This window comes from Stigmatopora nigra, chromosome 20 (genome assembly GCF_051989575.1).
Source record: "Stigmatopora nigra isolate UIUO_SnigA chromosome 20, RoL_Snig_1.1, whole genome shotgun sequence".
NCBI lineage: Eukaryota > Metazoa > Chordata > Actinopteri > Syngnathiformes > Syngnathidae > Stigmatopora > Stigmatopora nigra.
This window is the reverse complement of record NC_135527.1, coordinates 3,666,907-3,673,769: the sequence shown is the minus strand read 5'-3', so window position 1 is coordinate 3,673,769 and position 6,863 is coordinate 3,666,907. Positions and strand designations below refer to the sequence as shown.

The 6,863-nt window shown below is 42.6% G+C and overlaps 2 non-coding genes across 2 annotated transcripts; one reads left to right on the top strand and one right to left on the bottom strand.

The window, feature by feature from the left end:
* Positions 1 to 231: 231 nt before the first annotated feature.
* Positions 232 to 305, bottom strand: trnai-aau (transfer RNA isoleucine (anticodon AAU)). The gene has a single exon. It is a non-coding gene; the product is annotated as a tRNA-Ile (tRNA).
* Positions 306 to 6,781: 6,476 nt separating this feature from the next.
* Positions 6,782 to 6,863, top strand: trnal-aag (transfer RNA leucine (anticodon AAG)). Its single transcript has one exon. It is a non-coding gene; the product is annotated as a tRNA-Leu (tRNA).

Below are 6,863 nucleotides of genomic sequence, written 5' to 3'. Positions count from 1 at the left end.
GTTGAAAAACACTGTTCTGGCCGCTTGAGTATGAAGACAAATATAATTTCACAACAATTTGGGATGAACAGAAATGTGGTGGGAACAAACTTAGCTAATATTCCCTCACTGAGATTTCAAGTGGAGCAGAGAAATTACCAGATCACAGAAACTGAGGAAACATCAAGACAAGATATTATGTTATGTTGGGGCAAAATACTTTGTGTTAGACATACTACTACAGAGAGGTCATGGCCCGTGTGGGGGTTGAACCCACGACTTTGGCGTTATTAGCATCACACTCTGACCAACTGAGTTAACAGGCCATGTGCCCACCACCCCATTATTTGAACAATAACACCAATGCAACACCTCAACTCGCTAAACACTTATGTTACGGCAAAAGAAGTTAATCTAGGTAATTTTATCTGACTATAGAGAGGTCATGGCCCATATGGAGGTCATCCCACGACCTTGGCATTATTAGCACCTCACTCTGACCAACTGAGTTAACCAGCCATGTGCAAAGTGACCATGAATTTTGTGTGACCGCAATTGCAAATGTCAGCGAGCTAAACTGTTATGTTACGGCAAAATAAATAATTTTAGGCAATCTTAACTTACTCTAGAACAGTGATTTTCAAACTTTTTTTGGCCACCGCCCCCTTCACCGCCGGGCCAAAATGCCAACGCCCCCCTCTTTACCCCTTTCCAATGATGATGAGAAAATCGCGCACGTATAGTTGCTTTCTGGCAGCTATAAAAACTGACTTGCATGTGGAGAGAAGCTTAAATAAATAGAAGACAGGCGCCTCAGATATTATTCGCTAATTTCGTTTCTTTTAATAGACCAATGCGCAGTTCACCTCGAATCATAAAAATTGATAGCTGATGCATTAAGCCGGTCGCTGTGCGCATACGTCTGTGGTTAAGCGTTGCCGGCGCGCTATTGTGTGCTCCTCTGCGGCTGACTGGATGGTGGTGGTTTCCCCAGTCGCCTGCATCGACGATAAACTCGCGACAATTAGTGATATACGGTATATGCGCGCTGCTCGTGAGCGCTCGAGCAGACAACGTTAGATGTTTCAATAAAGCTTGTTTTTTGTCGACTTTTTATTACAGACAATCAATTTTTCCGGTCTTTCTACAAACACCAACGTCACATTTTACTGTAATTGCTCCATCGCCCCCTTCACTATTTCAACGCCCCCCATTCGCCTGTTTATTCGTCAGCGCCCCCCTGAAAGTTCACACCGCCCCCCGGGGGGCGGTACCGCCCACTTTGAAAACCACTGCTCTAGAACAAGGATGTCAAACCGCACAATATGATGCAGCCGCCCAGATTTGTTCCCCGGGTTGCCTCTTTGACACCTGTGTTCTTGAGAGGCTGTGCCCATTGGGCGGTCGAACCCACGATTTTGGCATTTTCAGCACCACGCTCTGCCTAAATGAGATGAACAGCAATGTGATGGCATTGGCCCGGGTGCGACTGTCGGGCCAGTCGGCACGGAGATGCGTGGACGGACGGGTGAGGTCGAGCAGAGAGCAGCAAGTGGGAATTGGAGGTCCTTCTAATAGGGGACCGAAACCTTTAGGTCTCCCGGGTTGCACTGGCATCTGCCCCCACCTTTGGAGCAAACTCAGCACCAGGTTGTGATTGGTTGAGAGCTCCGTCCCTCTCTTTACCGAGTATCCAAAACATGCGGGTGTCCTGGTGCCAAATGCACATACGGACACCCTTATGCTTGAACATGGTGTTCGTTTGTCAAACCACTACGAGCGCAGAAATTCAACAATAGAACACCACTCGGGTTTCGATCAGGGGGGACGTTCTTCCCAATCAATCCCTCCAGTTCTCACATTAACATTGAAGTCCCCGAGCAGAACATGGCGTCCCCCTAAGGAGCACTCTCCAGCAACCCCCCCAAGGACTCCAAAAGGGGTAGATACCCTGAACTGCTGTTTTGTGCATGCACACATACAACAATCAAGTGCCGTTCCCCCACCTGAAAACGGAGGGATGCAACCCTTTTGTCCCGCGGGCAACTCCAGAGCCAAACTATGTCGAGCCGGGATTTCTCAACCTTACGCTCAGGCTCTTCCTAACCGCGTCCGGGCGAGGGAAGATTTCATCCAATAATGTTGCTCATCATAAGATATCCTCTGAGCCATTATTCGTCTAATCCCACACATCAGACCAGTTGGCCATGGGTAACCCTACCAGGGCTACAAGACTCCGGTCAACATTGGTCCAAGAATCACTGGGCCTGATTAACCCCACGGGAGACAACATCAGTTCCTTTTATGTAGAGGCAAACTACCCCACTTCCAAGAGTTACCATTGCTGTGAAAAAAATGTTCTTGAAATTGCCTTATAGATTCATACACATACTTGAAAGCATGTTACCAACAAAAAAATGCAGTATCATTTCAAAAAAACAACTGAACAAGACAGGTAAAAAAAATGTAAACAATCGAAAATTACATCTAAATATGAGAAAAGAAATATTTATCCTTAGTGTTGGACAGTATTCATTCATACTATTATATGTGTTTAAGCATTTTTGTATGAAAGCTTCTTCAATTTGTCTGAGGAGAACTCAAGATTGCAACAAGTCACCAAGTCACCAAGGACTGTTTACGGGACCTTCACCCCAGAATGCAGATGTTACGGCTGGCAGCCTGGACACACCAGTAGGAGGTGTTTTATCTCCAGCTCTGGCTCCACCCCTGTGACAGAGCCCTGCCCAGGCCAAACACAGCTGTAATTAATTCCCCAATCATCCCTCCTGCCCTTATTTAAAGCCTTTTCAGTAGTCAGTTCACCCCTTCTTGCCCTGGCCCTTGCCTTGCTGAGTTGCAGGCTTGTGAGTACGTTACTCCATGTTATATTTTGTATGTGGTGTTAATGATTTTGGGTTGCATAGGGGGACTTGAGATAAGTTTAGACACCCTTGGGTATACATATAGTTTGTGCATTTAGACAGTTATTCCCCTGTCTAGATTATATTACATCAGTTTAACGGTGGCATCCTTCGGTCTGATTTCCTGTATTTTTGTGGGTGTTCATTTGGACACCTGTCTGGGAGGGGGTTTTACCGTGTTTATTTGAGGGTGCCACTTTAATATCTCGTGCTTCCCCTATGTTATCCCGTAGTCTGTTTTGTTGACTTTATTGTAAATAAAAATAACTGAAGGCTACTTGCAGTGTGTGTCCGAACTCATCTTTGACCGAACCTGTCTGCTGTGATAGTTGCGACTCTCTGGTATATCATACCCCAGGGGGAGTCGTAACAGCAGACCTAGAAGGACATTTAAGAAGATGCTGATGCAGCGGGATCACCGTTTGAACAACCTTTGTGATTATTCGCATATTGTCAATCTCAGTCTGAGCCTATTTGGATTAAGGAGGTGATAAGAATCTAACTTGACTGCAAAGTAGCTTACAAGGAAACCATTTTCAAACTGACTGCCAGCTGAATTAGGTTGGGTTTGCAAAGTCCGATGTGTTGCCGACACTAGAGGTTGAACGAGGGACCTTTTGATCTTAAGTCTAACACTCTCCCAACTGAGCTACTACAGCTGATTTGTAAAATGAACAACCAACTTGAATTGAAAATTGACTCATGGCTTACTATTCCATGGGCTTTACCCAAGACTCATACATTCATGCATACACATCAAAAGTAAATAATCCTTACTAAACATAATCTTCTTTTAACTCAAAGAAGGCGGTGGGTTAGGACCGCCTGAATTCGGATACAGTATAGATGTGCTTCTATATATATGTATGTGTATGTATATATATATCTCAGCAACACAGTTACCTATTTATATATTTATTCATGTATTTATTTATTAACTTACTATTAAGTACCCATTTGTGTATAATGCCTTTCCTATTCCTGCATCCTCACCCTCTTCCTATTGCAACAAAGAAATTTCCCGATTACGGGATGAATAAAGTTATCCAATCCAATCCAATCCAATTCTCACATGTTAAACACTGTACCTTGTGATACGACCACTTCGCCATACAACATTTTGTCTTATGACAAACATTTCGATCGAATAATTCGCCTGTGGCAGTAGGTCTGTCCACTCTTTTTGTTTTTCGTTTTTTACAGCCCCTCTATCTTTTTTTAAATTACATTTGAATATTTCTTATTACATCGCTTTTTACTTTACTTTGTACTTCATACTTTTTACTTTAAAAATGAGTGATCAGTATGTTAGTACTTTAGTCCTTTTTTCTGTTAATGTTTCATATGTACTGTTAAAGGATGCAGTTTTTTATATGTATCGTTTCTTGTGCTGACCCGGCCTATCTGTCAAATTTCTAAAGTCAATGTGACAGACGTGCCAAGGGTGCCCATACGGTGACACTTTTTTCCTTAGGTGGCTAATGTGAAATATAAATTGTATTCTTATTTTTAAGCTTGCACCCTTTTGCACTCTGATGTATTAAAAGTTACTAGAATAGAATTTAATTTACACCTATTGGTTAAAATGTGCCCAATACGTTTTGTACTCCACCTCCTTCATTTGTATTAACGCCTCCCATTTTTATGACTTGTCTTATCTCTATTAAAAACAGAGTTGAAGCAGCTTTTCAGCGAGAAATAGCTTTGTGGAGCCTGGAGAGTTGTCACACTCTCCGGCCTCTGATTTGTTGCATCCCCGCCTCTGCAGACGGGGCCTTAACTTTCATTATATCTGCCTCAGTGTGTCTTCCAATGTTCAAGTTTATTGAAATATTGGCCAACGAGCTAGAGGTGCTCTTAAACTGACACTTTTTTTCTGAGATGGCTAATGTCCCATATCACCCCATCATATATCATAATTCAATAAAAACCAGGGCTCATCCGGGAGTTGGGCCCGGGACCTCGCACACCCGAAGCAAGAATCATACCACTAGACCAACGAGCCATACATACTCATACCATGACACTTTTTTTCTCAGATGGCTAATGTCCCATATCACCCCATCATATATGACAATTCAACACTTTTTTTCTCAGGTGAAGCATGTGACATATCAACCCCCATAATAGATCACAATTCAACAAAGTTATGTCTCATCCAGGAGTTGGACCCAGGACCTCTCTCACCCTAAGCAAGAATTATACCACCAGACCAATGAGCCAGAGATTGTTTTCATTATTTTAAAACCTACAAATGTTGTTTAGCCTGACCTTTATGGACATGCTTGTGACTTGCTATCTTAACTCATTATCTACCAGAGCAAGTGATCCTATTTCACTCCCATTGACGACGACAGGCATCCAATCGAATTTGACCAGAGGGATTGCAGTCAAACTGGATTGGACATCTCTCCCTGTCAATGGCAACTAATGACGCTCACACCCAGTGGCAATTTAGAATGTCCTATGTGGGATGAGACCAGAGTACCCGGAAGAAACCCCTGCAGGGGATAACATGTTTACTCCATACAGTTGGACTGACCTGGTCTTGAACCCAGAACCCCAGAGCAGTGAGGCTAACCGCACCACCAGGTCGCCATAAATGTTATTCATTAAATAAAAAAAAAATAGCTTTTACCCGATTCCTATACTCTGAAAATGACGCATTGGGTCCGATTTCGGTTAAATTCTGATACGAATTTTGATCGGTTGGTATCCTTAAGAAAAATGTGAAGTGAGTTATTAATTTTAAGATTTTTGACAATAGGCTGAGCAAGAAAAAGGTCTTTCACCTGTGTGGGTTTTTGGGGATTTCAGATATTATAAAAACATAGTTAATCATACTACATGTCAAAAAGCTGTCACAAGCGTACTACCCGTGTGCATCTTTTCAAATTAAAACTTTCTTTAAACGTTACAAGCTTATTACCTACAATGTTTGCAGTTGTTTAAATATATAGATATCATCCATCCTGTTTAGTTAGTCTGATAAGATTTATGTCAGAAACTGTATTGTAATATAAGTTCAATATTAACATTTTGAAATTGAAAAGGGGCTTATATTTATTGCTCGACATATGTCCAATTGACTTTGTTAAACGATTTTTGCTGCTAAATCTATGACGCCAAAATTTTGGGGTTATGCTTCAAAATAGTGTGTTACTAAATTGCTTTGTATGATTTAGAAAAAAAGATACATTTTCAATGTGAATTTTCCCATCACTGTCAAATTCAATATTGTCACACATATTTTCTCATAGGTTAGAAAAATGTATTAACTTAATATTAATGTTACTATTTTTAAACATTAAAAATTGGCAATCTTTTTAAGGATTAGCATTAGTGTCTCTCATGACACCAAAATGACAGTAATTTAACTATGGAGGGGTGCCCAACTCCGGTCCTTGAGGGCCCCTTTGCGGTCTCTTTTTCATATCTCCCTCCTCTACCACACCTGAACCAAATGGTCAACTCATCAGGCAGCTGTCCAGAAGCTTGATAACGATCCCAAAGATTTGATTCAGGCATGTTGAGTTGTTGTTGTTGTTGTTGAGTCACTACGAGCGCCTGAGGATTACCCTCAGACAGCGCTAGAGCTGCCACTGGAACGTGGATTAGTTCATCCAGGGGGTAGTCGGAGGTGAGGGGCAGTCAAATATCTCCGGCTGGATGAAAAACGTAGGGTGCCACGTCCCTTGTTGGCAGCTCTGAGTGGTATTTGTTGGAATTCGCAGGCCGCGGCGAGCGGCCTCTCAGGAGACACCACGTGAAGGTTTCCAACTTTGTTTCCCAGGCATGTTGATGGAGGGAGACATGGAAAACAAATTTGATAGTGGCCCTTGAGGGCTGGAGTTGGGCATGCTAATGTAATGTAGTAAGGTAGTGTGGCCGAGCGGTCTAAGGCGCTGGATTAAGGCTCCAGTCTCTCAGGAGGCGTGGGTTCAAATCCCTCCACTGCCA